Genomic DNA, 22,222 nt, shown 5'->3' with positions numbered 1-22,222 from the left:
TCCGAACTGATAGGAGAAACGGCGGTAGGGAGGAAGCAGATCCCATGGGATCTCAGCTGAGATATATAGTATTCAAGAGGACGACTTGTGCATCACAGTGATCCTCAACCGAAATATCTTTAGGACAATAAATAATATTTTGCACATTCATTTCTAGTTCACCAGTTTATTTATTTTTTTTTGTTTTGTTTACTTTTTTTTCGTCGGTTTTATTGTGACGATATTTGGTCGTTGTTGTCATCAATGAGAACAACGTAAGCCACAAAAATATTAACTAAAGGACAAAAAAAAAAACTAGTTGGATCTGAAGCCACACAATGGGCAAAGCAAGGGGACAGCAGTGGGTATCAATACCACTTTGATTGAGGCAACTATCGTCGATTGTGACATGCTCACTCAGCTGGACGAAAAGTACAAACATAAATCCCTAAGCCATCAACAGCACCACCTGAAGTATGATGCTTGTTGATGAATGAAGGAGATCTACGCCTCTTTCATCCTTTGTTGCCTTTTTTGTTTTTAATCCTGATTTTTTGCGGGTTCATGAGCACACTCTGGTACCACCACTTGGTCTGTTTAGTATTCAGGGTTTGGTAGATGTTGATGATTGGTGCTCTGATGATTTTTAGGATAGTTTGGAGATGATGCTTATTTAGCAGTTGATTGTTTCATTACATCTCTCTGTTGACTCTCTAAAAATGAATCAGTAAAAACCACTGAGAAGCAGTGTATTTTCACTGATGGAATTATCACTGGTTAAATCAGTGTTTTTATTATCATTTTTCACTGAAAAAAATCAGTAAATATTTACTGATTGCCAGTGTCTATTCTATCGCTTCATAAATCAATAATGGGATTGACACTGGAAATCAGTGAATATTCACTGATTTCCAGTCATTTTCACTGATTCATTTTGAAAAAGTATCAATTAAATCATGGATATTCATAGTTAATAGCGTTCATATCAACACAATATAATTTAAAAAAATTATAAACATTTTTTAGAAGAAAGATTTTGTTTATAACAATTGAAATTTATTATAAACAATTGAAAATAGTTTTTAAACAATTAAAATAGGTAATAATTGTTGATAAATAAAATCAATGCTTACAAAGTATTGTTGTCAATAGTCAATTGCTTTTTTTTATAATCACATATTGTTTATAACAATTGAAATTTATTATAAACAATTGAAAATAGTTTTTAAACAATTAAAATAGGTAATAATTGTTGATAAATAAAATCAATGCTTACAAAGTATTGTTGTCAATAGTCAATTGCTTTTTTTTATAATCACATATTGTTTATAACAATTGAAATTTATTATAAACAATTGAAAATAGTTTTTAAACAATTAAAATAGGTGATAATTGTTGAGAAATAAAATCAATGCTTACAAAGTATTGTTGTCAATAGTCAATTGCTTTTTTTTATAATCACATATTGTTTATAACAATTGAAATTTATTATAAACAATTGAAAATAGTTTTTAAACAATTAAAATAGGTGATAATTGGTGAGAAATAAAATCAATGCTTACAAAGTATTATTGTCAATAGTCAATTGCTTTTTTTTATAATCACAGATTGTTTATAACAATTGGAATTTATTATAAACAATTAAAATAAATTTCTATTGATTAAATACACTAATGGGTTGCACTTAAACCATCAATGGGGATTCTGTAATGGAAAGTTCGTCATGTAGACACTCCATAGTGAAGCTAGACAATTTTTTTGTTTATCAACAATAATTTTGATGATTTCAGTATCACAGAAAAGGCTAGTGTTTTTAATCTAATTGGAGTGAAAATTTCTATTTCTCATCAATGCCGATAAATATATCTACATGTATAGATTTGTAGAAATTTGCATTCATTAACACTACAAGTGCGACTGATTGACAATTCGTACGTCATTGTGACGTCAGTTTGACGCTCTGATGTGTATTCTCTTGCGATCAATTCAAGTGACGATTGATTGTTGCACACACAGAACACGACAGCCATGAGTATAAAATATATACACAACAATATAACAGTTAACTCAGTAATCAAAAAAAAAAATATACATCATCAACATCATCATTTCAATTCAACCGGTAGGTTTTTATTGAAATTATTTTCAATGAATATGCATTGGAAAAAATGTAATCTAGTGGAAGTGATTTTTTTTTGTTAATAAAAAAAAAATTAGTTAAAAAAGTATGCAATAGTGTAAGAACAGTAGAATATATGGCTCGTGTAAGCTATATGATGGATGCTTAAATTAAAGGGTTACCGAATGGTGCACGACGAAACAAAGTTAACCAATCACGCTACTAGATCGTCCGCACTAGCGTTATTGGCCGTTATTCCCGGTCGCTCGTCACATTGTTCAATTTTTTTTGTCGACATTTTCTGTTTTTTCGAATCACGAGCCGGAGAGATAACACGTGAACACCACAACAGTCGAAATAGAGACAAAATTTTCGTAATTATAGAGTACGGGTATACTCTGGGGACTCGACAATGGCTGAATGCCGCTACTGTTGCAGTTGTAACTGCAGACTAGGTCTAAATGCTATTATATATCATCATTATTCATGCTAATTGTTTTTTAAATTCATCGTGGAAAAAGTGTCATATCTGCATTTAAGATTCGAGATACTTCTGATTCTAGATTTATTCAATTCCTTTTTTTTTTTTTAATTTTTTAATAGCGGATTTTAAAAGGGGAATTATTTTTTAATTGATTTGTCTTTAAGAATTTATTTGTTTACAATTAATGATTTCAATTATTCAAAATATTTAAAATTTTTTGGTAATTCGTTTTTTTTTTTATGTTAAAGTTTTGAAAATCATGATTTCATTATTAATTCAATTTCATCGGAACACGATTTGTTTTTGCAGTGATTAATGGAATTTATTATACGAAGTACATTTGCACTATTGAAAAAATAACACGTGAACAAATAAAGATAGGAGGAATGAGGTGGGGGCGGGGAAGGGGTTGTTATAATTTGGAGCAAAGGAATTGAAAGTGACGAAGTAATACTATATAATTACCAACTTTTCCTTCAAAAATTCTACACCCGAGTCGAAAAATTGGGACTCATTTTGTCTTCAATTAGTCTTTAATCGAATTTCAATATATATTTGAGACTATAGGACTAAAAAGTCTTATTTTATCCGCGGTTTTCCATTATTAAGACAATTTGAGACTTTTGAGAAGTTTAGATTTTTTTTAAATCTCACTTTGTCCTCAAAAAAGTCTCATTTTGTTGTTATTGAGGAAAAAATGAGTTCTGTTTGAAAATTGTTTGGTCCATTAAATGAGGACAGAATGAGATACATGAAACGTTATTGGGACTTTATTGAGTAAGCAAAATGAGTTTAAAAAAAGGCTGGTGTGACAAGAAACATTGAGGCCTATCTGAGACTAAGTGGGATTTGGTTAATAAAGGCTTATGAGAACTAAATAAAACATTTGAGGTAAAGACATGTTAAATGAATACAAAATGAAGATAGTATGATTGAAAACATTGAGAATAAAATCAATTTAATATGATTGAAAATATTTAGGATAAAATGAGACTAGTGAAGATTCGATGTAAATAGGATTATGAAGACTAATTGAGACATTTAGAATAAAAGAATGTTTAAATCAGACCAAATTCTGTCTAAATAGTTTACTTCAAGATAAAACGAGTCACACTTTTTTGACTCGGGACAGACTTTAAAAAGAAATAATTAAAAAATTAAAAATAATTATTTAAACCTTAAATGTATTTTCATAGCCATAAAATATTTCGCACCCCATTATGACAATTAAATAGTCAAAACAAATAGCATTAAAAAGAAAAGCACTGAAATTTGCTTATTTTTTAACTCTATTAGTACAATCAAAACACAGGGTCGTTGGAGTACCCTGCATAATAAAGTACATAAAATAGAAGAGGAGTGAGAGATACTCTTAGGTAGCATATGGGATGATGGCTAACCTTCTACTCTAGTAACAGGACGTCTGTCACACCCTACTTTTTTTTTATATATAAGTACCCTTAGAATAAACCGACAATACAAACTACCACCCTATATATACACTTTGGGACCCATCTTCTGCACCCCACTAACACACTAGGGGTATACTCGGCTGGTGCAGTGTGTACATATTGCCTATTTGCCCAGGCGTTAAGGGAGAAAGTGCAGGATTTACAGACCGATGAATGACTATCCACCGGTACCGGTTAGTTGAAAAAAAACCACCAGATGATGGATAAATACCCGCAATTTATTTGCTCGTTTTATTGCAGGCTTTGTTATTGAATTAATTGGGACATCAATTGACATTTCTTTGATCAATTGATATCATAATAATCCATTATCTCTCATTATTATCAACAAATAAATACTTAAAACAATTTTAATTCTACATTAACATCGTTCTAAATACATAAAACACTCAATAATGATTAAATTTTGAAAAAACTCATTACCAACAGTCGGTAATTTTTTTTTTTTTAAAAATGAGTTTAGGTGCATTTTAGTGTGTTGACAATCGTTCTATTGGTGTGAATATAACTCTCAGTGGATTTAAACAATAAAAAATTTTATTTTGTTTATAACAAATTGCAATTATTCAAAGTCATGTGTATTTATTAGCAATAATATGTTGTTTATATTTAAATAAATGATAATAATTTTTTTTATTCTTTATCGACTGAGTTTATTATCTATTTTCTTCTTGCTAGTGATCATTAAATAATTTGTTGTTAATAATAAAAAGGTATTTTAATAGATTTGTTTTTTTTTTTTTTTGTTCAATGTTTATATACATTCATTTTTTGCCTCTGTCTCGTTTGAATCGTAATAAGTCTTGAGCCTGCAGTATAAATTATCGTGCATTATACAGTATATATATTTTCGTTGTAGACTTGCGATTTATTCAATCAGGAGATACTATAAAGTATTTTTTTTTCCTTATTCTCCATCTGTTTTTCTCTGTTTCCTTCATAATATTTATGAATTCTGAACAGTTTTAGAGAATATAATCCATTAAATAACGATAAATTCACCAACAATCAATTTACAAAACCACAAAAATATTTCGAGACCATTCGTTGTTTTATAAAATTAACCAGCCAATTAAGTAGACATAAAGAAAAAAAGAGAATATTTAATATTTATAATAAAGGACATTTTTAATGTCGATATAAAATGAGTTGTATGTAAGATAATTTTATCTTTGGGAGGTATTTATAAAATCTACAAGGACAGGATCTATAAAATGTATATGTATATTACAATAGCAGGCTTCTGTCGTGTAGTTATCTTTAGGTAATTCGCTTTTACTTGGTTTTTCTTTAAAAAGTCTCAAGCGGAGTTTTGAGACTACTTTACCGCGACGAGTTGGGGCCTATAGCAGATTCTCAAGGACACCCAAGAGTCTTATAACGATGGGAAATCTTAGCGGTACTCCAAGACGCGCTTCGTGATTCTCTTACGGTTATTTCCTGTTGAGAATTATCTCGATATACGCTATACTCATTTTCAAAGAATACTTTAATTGCTGTACAATCTGAGCATTGTGATACCAATGACACCATACACTTCTTTTCACTTTTTTTCCCCTCAAATATTCATGTTTATCATCAATTTCTCCTTTCTTTTATTCACAATAATTTCTATTAATAAATTTTATTTATGGAAATATTAATATTACTTATTAACAATAAATTTCCAAGTATAAATGGCAATAATGATAATCTCTGTTGAAGGTTAAGTATATAGATTAGGGAATCCCATCTTTGATTTTATATGGACACATGAAGTTAGCTAATAATCGAAATATATCGAAAAAATAATTGACTCTTGTTCTTATTGGTTATTTCATTTATGCGGGAAATTTAAAAAATTAATAATTTACATTTTACATCATTGCGGATTGACAGCACACATCTTGCGAATTTAAAATTCAAAAGTGTCTTATTTCTATGCACTTGAATGTGTTTAATAAGAGACTACGATGCTAATTAAATTAATGGAGTCAGTACTTATTAATAATAAATTATTTTACAATGAATTCTATGTATAAACAAATTAAATTTATCATTAAAAATAAAGTAATCTTAACATTTAAAATTAATTATTAATTAAAAAAAGTTCCAATTGATAATAATAATAATTGAGCAATAAAAATTAAATTGATTTAATAATAAATTACTCTTACCTTTGAAAAAAAATAGCTCCAACTCCAGACCTATGTTGATATCATCACGAGAATATAAGTGATCAATAGCAGGGAAACCTGACGATCAGCTTAATGTATATTGATGTGCGCTTGAGCTTAAATGAATGAAAAATCACCAGCCAATGCTTCCTCATCGACATGCTGAACTCATCCTCTAATATTCAATCTCCAACCTCCTTTTTTCTCTCAAGATCTCCAAGCATCTTTCATTGTGATGTCATTGGTGTACTCATTACCCTGTGCCTCTAGCCATCCACATGATCATGAGTACCATGTTGTGTGCAAGTAACCCCACGTGGAACAGATGCCAAGCGTCACGGCTCGACGATAGCTAGAAGGGTATATCTCCAGATTGAGACACGGTGGATGACTCTAAATGGCAATTGTCTCTCTCTCTCTCTCTCTTTCTCTTGCTCCTCCTGATCTAGGATTCGATTTTCCATGTATGTAGTTGACTTTCTTGATGTATTCCTAAATGATAAACTAACTTGATGGTTTAATTGGTGCTCAATTCCGAATCCGGACCCATGTAAAGTCATCAAGATATGTTAGTATCCCTTATACATAAATGTGGCTGTTTGGTATTACATATTTATTTGATGTGAAAACAGGTGGTTAGTTGGAACTTCAAAGACCACCGCCAACTTAAGAGCATATTAGTATATTAGGAACATTTATAACACACAATCCTCGTACACGGTGGTCATCAGGGGCCACTTAAAGGGTCGCGTGCAGACCAATTCAATTATTCCTAGGGCTTCGATTAAAATATGCCACTTGTGTAATAGGCTCTAACTATTATAAGAAGAATGAGGTTTAGGGTAATGTATAAGAAATTGTCTCGCAAATTTAATGCTTCATGTGATCCATTCATTTATTATTTATTAATTTTAATCAGTGAAATAACTTGGAAAAGTTGCAAATGTTTTTAATGCAATGAGATGAACAAAAATTGTAAGAGATAATATGAATGTTCCAATTGCATGCTTTACATTTTTTTTAAAATCAATAAATTTATATGTATATGTAATATATACAGGTAACACCTCAATCAGCCGAAAATTTATGCGATTGATTCTACCAGAACGAAGTGACAGTACAAGGAAGCGCTTTTAGTCCTCGTAGATCCTATCCCGAGGGACTACAATTCTCTTACGCGTGCGCACACCAGTTGTGTCCGAAGGATCTCGATAAATTTGCATGTAGAATACGCGTAAGAAACCAACTCTATGCCTGTTGACGAGATGGAAAAATAACCAGTGAATAAAATACCGTTGAGAAATCCTACTCAATAAATGTCCTCTATTTAGGACTAAAAACATTCCGAACAATTTCTTTACACAATTATTCAATAAAAATGATTGATTCATTTCTAAAATAATTTTTTTTTCATAGAACTTGCAAGCACACGAAAGCTCACTATCACATTGATTTGCTATTAAAAGACATTTCAAGAAATTCCTTGAAATTTTTTTCATGAGCTTGCAAGCTCATGACCTTAACATTTAATATCATCACTACATTCTCCAATTATTTTTTACAATGAAAGTCGAATATATTGTGAGATTTATTTCTTTAAAAGACTATTAAATGCAAAATAACCGTAAAATAACAGTCAATTATCTTAAGTAAAATAACGGAAATTTTCTTGACGTAAAATGACCGTAAAATTATAAAACACGTAAAAATGATAGTATTTTATGTATACTGGGTACATATGAAGCTTAGAGATTTGTGTATATGTATTAGTAGAGGTGTTATATGTAACAACGTTTCATCCTCTCAAGACTCTCGCTTGTCCATTGGATCGTAGGGCCGTCAGTTTCCACCGAGACTTCGGCCTTTGCTCTGAACTTAAGGGCAAGAGGGTGGACAAGAGCCTGGGCTGACCGGTTGCTATGGCAACCATATGGATTGATCCGAGCAAATATCATCTCCGAAGACACCCGAAAGAATCACCGGATTTTTTACAGAACAGCCATAAGGCCGTGCCATATCTTAAGATACGCTTATCAATATACAAATATATCACGTGAATTTTTTTCTCTTACTCACCTTAACTGTCTTTACTACTATCATCTTCTCAACATACTAGTCTTCACTGTTAACCCATTTTTACAATGTTATTAAGAATTTTATCTCATTAGTTTTTTTTATTGATAAAAATTTTTCTTTAAGTCTTGGAAAAAAATTTGATTTGTTTGAATATGGAATCACTAATAATTTTAATTAAATGCTTATTTATCATGAAAATTATTATTAATGAATGATAAAAAAAAAATATTTATTTGTTATTAATCAAACTTGTTTTCTTTAGTTTTATTTAATGATAAATTTTTTTTTTTTGAATAAATTAAAGCCAAGACAATGAAATATAAATTTATTTATCTACTGATTAGTTTATTGTTGAATTTGTTGATTAAAAGAATTAATTTTTAATCAAGTTTTATAAAGTATGAGAAAGTTAATTTCTAGATGATAAAAGAAATTATTGAAATCGTTTAAAATTGGATATTGTACAGCTGAAATGTCGAATATTGATCTGGTTAATATTTAGATGTTTGTATAAACATGTGGTGTCAGATAAATGGTCAGAAATGATAAGATCGTAACTATATAGTTCTACTCCATTCAAAGTTGAGTTTAACTAGCTGCAAAGTCAGTTTGAAACTTTGTGAACTTGCCAACTGCCAATGAGGCATGTAATGCCATTAAAGGAATCTTATTATGCGAATGTAAAGACGAAACGTGCAGGTTGTAGCTTACCCTTGCTATGCGGCTTACCATATTACACACACACATACTCATACTTATACACTTACACATTTATACATCCATTTACTTCCGTATATACATCGCACGCGCATCACTGCAACAAGTTTATTCCATATATATCGTGTAACTTCAATTGAATATTCTTCATTTTTTATTAATATATATACTCACAACTTAAAATTATGTATTTACATGATAAAAAAACCATCTTATTCATAACTGAATTGTTTCTATTTTTCATCAATTACTTTTTGAAAAACATCATTAATTATTTCAAAGAAATTCCTGATTAATTCTAACACTGAAAATGATTTTTACAATTTAATTACAATAATTTCTGGATCTTGTGTAGTATACAACAATTCCGTCATCTACTAGTGGGGACAGAGGATGCATGGGCATCCTTTAAGGTTATAATCTAATTAGAGATAAGAAACCGCAGCTCGACAAAAAACAATTGTTTGAATACATCGATATTGAGCCTGGACTAACTTTTTCATTTTTTCTCCTCAAAACATCTAGAGTATTTCATCTAATCACTGGAAATCGTAGTGTTTTATTTCAATCACTTTTTAGATACTTGGAAGTGTTTAAAAAGTGACTACAATGTTAATCAAATGGGTGACGTAATTTTAAAACATTTAAAGTGTTTTACATTAAAACACTTCCAAATTTTGAGATTTGCAGTGGTCGATTGTTCCGATACTGTACTCAATAAAGAACCAAAACCACGATACTATCAATAAATCGATTGTGAATAATTGATATTATAAATAATCGAATAAATAAATATCGAAATTTCAAATTTAAATTGCTACCAACATAAATGTTCGACAATCGTTGAACAGACTTTATATCGATCGATAAAAAAATATCGATTTTCGACTAAATACAATCGATAACTCGAAATATCGATTTTATACTAGAAAACTAGCTTTTGTTCTCAGGATTTATTACACATATTTTAGTTTAAATGTTTTAGATGATTTATTTTGTAAAGTGAGTGTTTTTAGAGGTCTTTAATGATGTGGGATAAATAATGCGCTTGGAGAGACATGTTTGAGTGTATTTGGCTCGAGGATTCTTAACTTTAATGATTAGGTTGGAATAATAATTATGTAAGCGAAGCCTAGAGGCAATATATGCACCCTTATTCATTCTGTGGTTATGTGGATTACTCCCTTCGTTTGTGCATTAAAATTATTACATATATCTAAGAGTTATTAATTTTTTTAAACAATAAAATACAATAATTATCCACAATTAAATAAATTAACAAACATTAAAAACATAAATATTGTAAATAAATCTTCAAAAAGAAAATTAAAAATTGTTTAATAATTTTTATTATAAAAATAATTACGTCATTAAAGTATTTATTGTTTAATTAATTTTCATAAATATTTTTTTGTTGGTTAATATTATTATTTATTTGTTTAGATCATTTTTTCAATTGATAAAAATAAGTATTTGAAGTTGTTTAGTATTAAAAAAATATAAATAATCGAAAGTAATGAAAAATAATCCTTGCTTTTCCTAGTCTGGATTATGAAATAATGAAATTATTAATTTAATCAGTATTCGAATTATTTCCGGCTCTTTTATAGATCCCTAGCACACACATAAATATATATCCCTACCGTACGTTATTCGGTTAAAATAGAGTTGAGCAGCGCAGTGACATCTGATGCTATACAGGCACTTTATTGGATTTGCGTGGCTTGAAATCGAATGATTCACGACTGACAAAACGATCCTTTTGCTTGCTTTGTTTATTTCATTTTATTTAACATCATTTTTCACTGTAAATTCTCAGCTTTATTCCGTTAACGCAGTTTATTTTACATAAATTTGTCGAGAAACTAATTTATAAAATTCATTGTCCAGAGCTTTTTAATTAATTAAATGTTAAAAGCCCGTGCTAAATGAGACTACGATCAATTGACAATACAATTATATGAAATACTTAGAAAGAATTAAAAAAAATATTCGCGAAAAAAAAAACAAAAATTTATTTTTAGAAAAAAATTTGTTTGAATTCGAAGTAAATTCGTGACTAATTAAATTTATGGTGCAAAAAAGAGTCATTTTTTACACAGACGAAAAGCTACCCATTCGAGAATTCTTTTAATAGATCAGATAAAATATAACAGTCTAAAAATATGATATTATTAGAGTTTGATACAAACAATTAATGTTATGCAATACAAAGAAAACACTCGTGATAATCTGTTATAGAGAATTGCATGTATGTATAAAAGAATGGTCTGTAAACGTGTAGGTATATATAACTAGAGTGTAGATAAATATGATTTATATTAATTTCCCGGCGTACAATAGAGAAAATAGTACCAGATGAGAGGAAAGTGAAATTCGTGCTTATGAATCATTGTTTCCTATTTACCTATTTTCACTGATTTATGCTTAAAAAATATCTCCGAGTATTTTATCTCTGTCATTCTTAATTTATATTAGTAATACTCTTTTAATTTTTTGATAATTTATCTAAAACACTCATTGTTCTCAACTGATTAAAATTCAGTGTTAACGAGTTATTCAACTTCAACAGCTACTAACAAATTAATTTATCTGAAACAGAATAATTAGAAAAAAAATTTTTTTTTGGAATCGTTTCTTAAACATTGTTGAGTAGTGCAGAAAATTAATCATTATTACACTAGAATTGAAAAATGCTCGTTATTAAACACGAATTAAAAATTACTTTTAATCATTAATCGAGGATGAAAAAGAACTTATTATTGAATTAGAATTAAAAATTTCTTTTCGTCAAACAAGGGTAGAAAATAACTTTTTATTCAACTAGGGTTAAAAATTATTCATTGTTAAACGAGGATGGAAAAAGAATGATTATTCCTCTGTAAATAAGTTCGAAAAAGTGAGGTTTAAAATGTTCTTTATTTTAATAAGCTTCATTGACGTCGATCTAAAGTCGTCATATGTTGATAGAAAAATTATTCACCGCCATATGTTGTAGAAAAGTGTATTTATTATATCCACAGGTACATAGCATATATATGTACACATTTCAGTGCTAGCCTTAGGCGATAGAAGGCATGATCTATATATATGTATCGCAGTAAAACCATCAGGACCGAATATCTTTTATCCGCCCCTGAATATTTCCATGTCTCATTTATTTTTTTTTACCCCTTGCGGCACGAGTATTCGCGACTTTTGTTTTACCACGACGCAACCGCACCACTTGCGAGTAATGTTATTTCGATTTGCATGGATATGTGTGAAAACGATTTCTCTTGCTATTTTATCTAGACTGGAAATCATTACTAACCTCATCGAATACTAATTTGCCATCTTTTCAGTAAAAACGGTAAAAAAAAAAATTAAAAACAAAATACGCTCCTTTAATTTTTACAATGAATTTTAAATAAAAAATAATCACCATAATTTTTTGTAAATTAAGTAGAAAAAAATTTTTAGAATAAATTTAACAAATATATTAGAGCTTCCTTTAATAAATCAGTGAATGTTCACTGATTCGCAGTCATTTTTACTGATTCCGTAAAAAAGGAGTAAAAATGTATAAAAATAATTAAATACAGTAATCAGTACTAAGTTCATAAAAATCATTACGGTGTCTAATAAAGATAATAATAATTATCTTTTATATTATTCCTCTCCAAGAATCAATCAGTAAAAATTCACTATTTTGCAGTAATTTTCACTGATTCATTTTCAGAGGATATTAAACAAGTTTTATCAGCAATAAAATCCCACATTAATGAGACTAACTAATAATTGTGATCAAGAGACTTATTAAAAGACTAACAATTAAAGAGACTAACTAATAATTGTGATCAAGAGACTTATTAAAAGACTAATAATTAAAGAGACTAACTAATAATTGTGATCAAGAGACTTATTAAAAGACTAATAATTAAAGAGACTAACTAATAATTTTGATCAAGAGACTTATTAAAAGACTAATAATTAAAGAGACTAACAACAACAGACTCAAAATGTGAGTCTCAATAAAAAATATCATTAAGAGACTATCAGAGACTAAAATTTTGATTAATAAATTTTTTAAACAATTTTTAAGTTACATCAAACTATAAATCCCAAATATTCCACCAATAAGAGTCTCAAAATTTATCGACTAAAGTCCCTTCCACCCAAATAAACATCAACCTCAACAAGACCAGTGGAAATAAAGGCTGATTAATTGTACATGTCAATACGTATAATACAACAGAATGCAAGCCGGTATATCATATGGGACGCAGTAGTCTGCGTGTGGCCTGTAAAGCAGAATGGAGAATGGACGGGCGTTGAGGTGATCTCTGGCTCGCTAAGTTGTCACTCGAAGTCTGAGACTCCTTTTTGCTTCACCAGTGAGACTAGTGGTAGTAATGGCAGTACCATCTCCATCATGGTATTGGTACCACTTCCATACACACATACATCATCTCTTTTATGTAACTTCCCTCTTCTTCGTCAGCCCACTAATTTACCATACCTCTTTCTCTCTTGCTGATGATATTCAGAGACTCGTCAAGAGTGCACGGATTTCAAGTTTTTCTTCTACATTGCAACCAGCTTTTCGATCTAATAGCTCGCTTCATCGTCTCTCAGTCCCTCTGATATACCTCTAGCTCACTCATTCAAGACAAGTCTCTCTCGCTTGTGCACAATTCGTCCATCATTCTCAGCTCTCACGACTGCCAATGTCGACTCTTATTCACACACTGTTGCTGCTCGAGACTACGGACTGAGTTGGCAGCAATCAATTGATTCTGCCGGTCAACCTAATGAGGGTAATTCCTGCATTGATTACTGTGAATCTCAATTACGATCGTTGCTTGAATGTGAATAGAACCTTGATGCCTTGTGCTTTACGCCTATTCATATTCCTCCTCTGGCTTTTCTTCTAGGATCTTTGATGCTTGTTGTAAATCATTTTTAATTAAATGGTAAATATTTCATTGATGATCGTTAGCTATCGGAGTTGTTATCTGTATGTGGTGGGCGATTCGGTAAGCATCTGGTGATTGTGGAGACTTTCTGGTAATGTTTTGATTGAATTTTATCAGCATGTTTTAGCTACGTGTTATTTCTTTTTTTATCATTATCACTATATTTAAATATTTTATTTATTTATTTTATTTTTCTAAGGGGTTTAGATGTTTGTGTATGAAAATATGGTATAAATAATTTTGAACTGCTTGGAAAATTAATTGATTTAATTAAAGATGAAGAATCCAAGCAGGAAGTAAGATTAGTATTGATCTAATGTTACTAATTTTCAACTCTTCTTGATTTTTATTAACAAAAGATCTTAATGTCAATCGTAATTATTAATTATGATAAAAAATAATGAATGTTTTTTTTTTAAAAAAAATCAATGTATTGTAAAATAATTGTATGTCTCCATCTATATGTTGATTGATAAACGACAGAATTTGTTGTTAGCAATGTTTGATTTATTTATTTATATCAGTTTACAACCGAGACTAAATTTTAATTATTATAAAACTTTTCCTCTCATTTGAATTAACTTTAAATTCATTTTAATCATTTTTAATGTCATTCTTTTACAATATTACATGAATTTACCAATGACATTCAATATTTTTCATTAATTCGTTGAATTATTTATTTAAATAATTAAAAAAATTTTGTTCAATTGGGTGCAATTAATTTTTTGATAAATTAAAAAAAAAAATTAAATAGTTTTGAGATGAATTAGTAAGTAATTATTAATGGAAAGAATTATTTTTAATTGTTTATGTAAATAAATGATCATTTTGTTTAAACAAATGATGTCAAATAATTTTTAAAATTATTTAAACGATTTTTCTGAGTTAAAAATTGAGTAAAAAATTTATTGTAACGATTTACATTGTTAAAAAAAAATTACAAAATTATGTAATGTAAAATAATGTTGTTTTTTGTAATACGATAAACAAATAAGATCACTTTGAATACAATGTCTGTAACAGTGTATATAATTTATAGGATTAAATCACATATACAGAGAATATAATGTAGTAAGGTCTTGAAGCACATAGCTCCGAGCGCTTCTGTTTTTTATCACCATTTTTTGACTCGGTAGATTATCAGTATTTATATATCCAGTTGCTCTCTATAATGAGAGACATTTATTTCTTTATAATTAACGATTTCCTCAACTATTAGTATTTCTTGTATTACATTAAACAAAAAAATACCCCTCACATAGAAAACTCACTTTTATTATTCAAACAAATTTATAATAAAAATTATTTTAAAATTAAAAAAATTCATTCATATTAATTTTAGAAGTAGTTTTTTATTTATTTTTTTCTTAAAAAATAGCTGTTAGTTTTATATACACACATATGTATATATATATATATATAAAAAAAATACCACTTACACCTCAGTACAAATAGAGATATAGCTTTTCTTTCGTGTGATCGATGTAGAATCGGTTTCACTTCAGAATTCAATTAACTTTTGGATTTTACGACTGCTGTAAATACGTCTATGCAGTTGGGTTTAAACTCAAGATAACAGTTACGACAGACCAGTACTAAGATATGCACTATTTTATTTTTTATTTTCCTGAAAAAAAAGAAAAAAAACAAAATTTATTACGTGAAAATTCTCATTTATCAAACAATATCATCATACAATTTGAATAAATAATAATAATTCATTTCATAGAGCTTATAAAAATACTTATCTCCAAGTAAAATGGAGAAAAAATTGACTCAAATTATCAGAAATAAAAATTTTTGTCTAATCGATTTTGTAACAATCGATTAATCGATTTTTTCTGGAATCGATTGTAATTAAATCGATTAATAGCTATCGATAAAACTATATTGAATTGATTATATTACTTGAATTGATTAATTAGTACCGATACAATTAAATCGATTGTACTCAAATCGATATGAAGATATCGATTAATCGATTTTTTCTGGAATCGATTGTAATTAAATCGATAAAACTATATTGAATTGATTATATTACTTGAATTGATTAATTAGTACCGATACAATTAAATCGATTGTACTCAAATCGATATGAAGATATCGATTAGTCGATTTTTTTCTTAGAATATCATCTTCTAATATTTCATTGATTTTTTTATCTCTGTAAGTTTTATATGTATTTTATTAATAATATCGTTTATTTTGTGTCATAAAAAAAGTATTATAAGTTAATATTTATTGTTAAAATATTTATTTATGTAAACTATATATTAAAGTCATTGAAGGGAATTTTCATTGTTTAGAGAAGAGGTAAACGTTATTTTATGTGAACGTATTACATTTATTTAATATTATTTACGGCAAGTTTTACGATGTCAATGATACGTATACGAAGTCTATCCAATATCAAATATAACATCGTAACCTGGTGCAGGAAAAACGCGAAGGGTGGCAAAAGCAATAAATGTACGGCAAACGGCGCTTTTTCCGATAGACGCTCTTACACGCGTACCTCCTCATCTTACCTATACCTCCACACACGTGTCTTGAACGCGATACAAAACAAATGATATTCTTACAAATTTTTTTTCTTCTTTCCTCCATTTTATTACGTCGTTTTTAATAAATTACTCTGATATCAAGTCATTTATTTGTTTCTTACTTAAATAAATTAATTCCCATTGTTTATTATGAGAAATGTGATTTAGGGAATTTTTTCTTTAAAATCTAGGGAATTAAATGTAACAAAATGTTACTAGTGTGTATCTACGTGTATACATATATGTAATAAACGGTGGTTATAGTCGAATGACGGGCGTCGGCCATGTTGTCTTGACATTTCCCCTTGAGGGTTGTCGAGTGGGTGGATATATTTAGCCTACCGCCTCCAGGGAGCTCCGTTACCCCAAAAACCGCCGTTGTAGATCCCAACTCAGTCTCGACTTACGATATGTATACCGAGATACATATATTTATATAGATACACATACATATATTTTATATACATCCATTTAGATACAATAGTAGTAGTGGTACGTACTGCGCGCCTGACCAAACTCAATTTGTACTACTGGACCATAATCATCTATCGGTATTTTAATCTCGTGTCAATGTCAATCATTTTTCTAACTAAAAAATCAATTATTTATGACATTTTTTTTAGTTCTTAATTATCTTTACGTTTGTCGAAAAAAGCTTGTTTTAAAGTCGAGAGCTTTTTTTGTGGAAAAATTTATCTGACGTTTGAGAGTCGGTAAAATCTATTTCTAAATGTTTTCAGAGTCAGTTGACTTTGACCTCTTTAACTGTACTTTCACCTTGCTGGCTTGAAACAAAAAGGATCATCAATATCTCAAGCTTTAGCCGCGAGCTTTTAATTGTGATGGCGCGGCATGCGCCAACATCTTGGCGGGAAACTGATGTCAAGTAGATTGTTACTCATCAATGTATACATATATGTATGTCTTTTATAAGCTTCTTTTCTCTTTACTGATCTTCTGCTTGAGCAAATGCAACATCTTTATGCGTCTTGACAAAACTTTTGCCATATATGTTGGGGTGCAAGTAGGCGGAGTCACGCCTAATCCCCAGAGTCAAAATGGAAGTCTCTGGAGACAGCTATAAAGCATCAGGGGTAGAATGAAGAGGGTTAGTTGGCTAAGTATTGTCCGAATAATATTTTTCAAGTTTGCGAAATTTTTATACAAAGATAAAGAACCGTTAGAAATATTACTCACGAATTTTCAAGTATTTATCAATTATTCAAATATTTATTCACTCAGAAAAATTTTTCTTTATCTAATTCACTTTTTACATGCATAAATAAATCAATTTTATCTGAGTAAAATCATCATTTCTTCATGAAAGAAATAAGATAGAACAAAAAACTTCTTTTTTTTTATTGATGTCGGGTATTTTATTTTGAATTTATTCTCAAAGACACCTTTGTACGTTTGGATAAGTGAAATAAGCCATTCAATTATTCAGAATTTTGTGGCATGTATATACCATGTTTTATAAAGATTCTAAGCTAGAAAAAAATTTCACCAAATTCTTTTACAAAATTTTTTTTTCATCAAAATTTGAACATTATTGTTTGTATTACTTTATTTTTCTCTTAAAAGTTCGTTTTCAGTGATAAATTATCAATGAATATTAAATCCTAACAATTTTAATAGAAAAAAATTTTTTAGGTTACAACCAAGTAGTATGAGTCAATCTTAAGTCAGACGCGTCATACCTTTTTATCAAATTTTTACTATTTAAAATTTGGCTTCATCTGTTCATTCTAAATTTCAAATTAAATTATAAACATATTATTTTTTAGGATATTTGGGGGAAAAGTAAAATAAAAAATGTCCCTATTTTGATGTTGCTCTTAACAAAAAAAAAGCTCCACAATATAGAAGATATCGTGAGGTATATGTATCAACGCACATTCAAACATTATCAGAATATATCCTAAGCGCGTGCGCCAAGTATTTAGAAGTTGAATGCTAAAGGATAGAAGGAGAAAGAGGTGATGAGGAGCTCAAGTATGAGGGCAAAGAGGAAGAAGCGCGCAAGTACGAGGGAGAAATTGAGTGGGAGTACGGTTGTCCCAAGAGTATCGACTTGCCCCTGGAGACTTGGGGCGCAGTCGATAGTCCCGTGGGATTCGTTTTCTCTTTTCCTGTACTACTAACTCGACCATTTGCGTATATTTTTTTTTATCTTATTGTCTCTTAGAGATCGAGATGCAGGTAGCTGTTAATGATAAATCCATGCTATGCTAATGGTGCTATTGAGAGCAACAATTGTTGCTGGTTATGCTAGGTACATTGATACATTTTTTATGAGCTTTAAAATACTTTAGTACTTCTGTAGATTCTATTTTATCTTTCTGAATAAAGTATTCGTTAAAAAAAAGTACTATCTGATGATTTACAAATTTTTTTTAGTGATAAGTAATTACAACAATTGTTGCAGTTAATACTAAAAACAATGATTTTTTAATCATTCATTTTTTTTGGTGCATTTTTTGAATAAAATGCACTTTTATCATTCCTAAAAGCTCTCATAATTAAGTAGAATCATTTTTTTGAGTGTAATAATGATGAAATTGCTAACTTAAAATATTTCAAGAGTTATTAATTGTTTATTGATGTTATTATTCAATAAAATTTATTTTTGAATCCCTTAAGGATATTAAATTTCCGATAGAGCTTTTTTTGAGTCAAAATTTTGAATATTTTTGGCATCAAAAAAAAGCTTCAGAGCTTTTTTTTCGAAATTTTGTATTTAATTTTTATTTTAAATTGATATTTCCATTTTAATTCAATAAATTCGAATATTAACTGGTTAGGCAGTGAAAGCACAGAGAAAAAGTTTCGGTATCAGGAGCTTTATTAAAAAATATGTCTTAATTTTGCCTGAGGTTACTTTTTAATTTCTCCCCATGGACCCACGAAAAATTTCATTTACTCCTAAATCCAAAGTTGCGTATATATATATTAGTTAAATTGTTTTACTAATGAATTTTTATCTTAAAATCAATTTCAACTCTTCCCACAATCACAATAAAAGTAACATCTTTAAAGATTCAAACAAATAAAAAGCTCTCTTGAAGAGTAAGTTTAGAATTGAGTTAAATAGAGTTTATGAAAATTTATTAAAATGATGAAAAATAAATTCAACAGTTGGCTACGCGTGAAAATTTGTTACTTAATGTTAACACAATTGCTGGGTGATGTATATAGTGTTGTGTTGTAGAAGGAATTTTCAAGTTTAACGGTCGCCATGTTAACAGGACACGACGGCGTGTCCGCGGATCGTACCGTTGAGGGGTTGCCATGGTGATCTCACATGCGGAGGGTATTCGCCCTCTCTTTCACCCTCACCCTCTACTCTAAGATAATAATAATGCCGCTTGTCTTTTCTATATATACATACATACGTATATGTTTTATGTATATAGAAATAAATATATAGATCTTGAGTGTTACAAGTATCTGCTAACTCTAATACAATATCAGCAACCACCACAGTTGTAATTCAAACGCAAAAGTTCAATCTAGGGAACTATTATTTTTGTCAAAATTTTTTTAGAATGATTTTTATGATGAAAGCATAATTTTTAAAGGATTTAAAACTTTTAGTTGATTTATTTACTTTTAAAACAATTAAAAATATTCATAAAAAAAAACAAATACATTTTTCGGATTAAAAAAGCTCAAAAATAATCATTTTTGTTTTTCGAAAAAAAGCTCTAAAAGCTTCAGTAATTGTGGCACAAAGCTTCTGCGATGTTTTTGTAAAAAAGCTCTGCTATTATCGATTCGCAAAAAAGCTCCGAAAATTATAATTTTTGTCATATTAAATTATTTTGATCTACAAAAAGCTCTAAAACTAATACTTTATATTCCAAAAAAGTTCCTAAAAATTTTTATGCTTTATTAAAAGAAATAACTAAGCTTAAATTTGGTAAAGTAAGAGCTTTAAACTTGCAAAATTTATTGATGATTGATTTTAGTATTCAAAAGCTCACACTTTACGGGAAAAAATAAAAAGTGATTGAACGAAATATTCAAAAATTCTATGAAATACATCAGTCATCAAAGACTCAAGTTTGAGTGTATAGATAGGTCGAACGTTTGTGAGTAGTAGAGTTCTGTAAGTCAGTTAGTAAGTTGTTTCTGCAAGGCAGTTTACTCAAAGGAGTTGTGAATATTAAAATGACATTTTAACCCAGTTCGACAAATTTAACTTGCACGTAAATGAGGTTAAAATTAAGTGAATTTGCTTTAATTACATTCATCTATAAGTTATGCACAATAAATCTTGCCAATTTCACTTTGTATTATGTCATTACTTCATCATCTGTTCCCACACATTCTTAAAAATGAAGAATACAATATCATTCACTCTTAATAACCGATAAACAATATAAATTAAATACAACAAATATTAACAATCAATATTGAATTTTTTCGTGAGCTTTTTAAAGCTTACTCATCTGATCGGAGAGATAAGACACCGCAGCTCGGCACTAACAGGCCCATTATAACTATTGTTTCAGTGCATCGATGTTGGACTCGTACTAGCAATTTTTTTTTTTTGTATAGTTTCGATACTGTACTTATATTAACAATGATTCAAACTATGGTCTAATTTTGAATGGGCCCATGTCATCTAAATCTCACCTGCACGCAGAGAAATGTATAGTAAAAATTACCCTGAATTTTATAGTAATTTGGTGATACTGTAGGGTGAGGGTAAAAATTACTAAACTGCATAGTTATTTTTACTCTAATTTCACCCTAAAAATTACTACGCAGTTTAGTAATTTTAACAATGTGCACAGTAATTTTTACCCTCACCCTGCAGTGTCACCAAATCTTTTTCTAACAAATTGATTGGCGGATTGACGTCAGAATGGCGTCATATTCGTTGCCTTTTTATTCGTTCCTCGATTGGTTGTTGAATTTATTGGCGGTAAATAGCTTTCATTTGAATTTGGTTATTTGGTTAATTCGAAAAGAATGTTCATTATGATGTTGTTATTTTTCAGATTTTATTATATTTATATTATCTATGGTATTATTTATATTAATATTGAAATATTTTGTTATAAAAATTGTGTGCATTTGATGGAAAAAATAGTGAGACATGTTCACTAAGGTGCGCGGAGCGCGCTATCGACTTCTAGTTACTATAAAATTCAGGGTAATTTTTACTATACATTTCTCTGCGTGCAGGTTTTCTCTGTTTGTGTGTGTTTGATGTACCAAGCTTGTTTCAGATGTTAGATGCTGATGAAATTAACATGGGTACTAATTGTTTCAACTTATGCAGGGTTCAGATTATATTCCATGTCATAAAGGTGTAGGATTTTGAAGAAAAAAGGATGAAAATTATTTCAAGTTTTTAAATTTCGTCTCATCAATTCATCTGAAATAATTAAGCTCTTCTTAGTACTTAAAAGATGTTGGGATGCCATCAATGTTGGCAACATTATTCTATCTTTGGTATAAAACTATAGACTGAAAAAAAACTTATATTTGCAAAGTTAAAAAAAATTTTCACATAACGTAATTCATCACTAATTGGTACATGAGTACAAACAAACTGCTGCAGGTGCAATAGTGCGAGAACAAATGATTTATTGGGAGGTTTGATTGAATTGGTTGGTAGACTTTATGTTTACCTCTACATGTGTGTTGGTAGATATGTATTTACATATATCCATATTCCACAATACTCGTTTGATATTTAAC

General features: G+C 29.3%; 1 protein-coding gene across 1 annotated transcript in view; it reads left to right on the top strand.

Annotated features, from left to right (window-relative positions):
• The window catches only part of kn (EBF transcription factor knot), a 52,452-nt gene that overhangs the window by 20,836 nt on the left and 9,394 nt on the right, over window positions 1–22,222 (top strand). The gene's annotated exons all lie outside the window — the stretch shown is intronic.

Source organism: Chelonus insularis, unplaced genomic scaffold (genome assembly GCF_013357705.1).
Source record: "Chelonus insularis isolate UGA/USDA-ARS -01 unplaced genomic scaffold, ASM1335770v1 contig_85_pilon, whole genome shotgun sequence".
Classification (NCBI taxonomy): Eukaryota; Metazoa; Arthropoda; class Insecta; order Hymenoptera; family Braconidae; genus Chelonus; species Chelonus insularis.
This window is presented reverse-complemented; position numbering and strand designations above follow the sequence as displayed.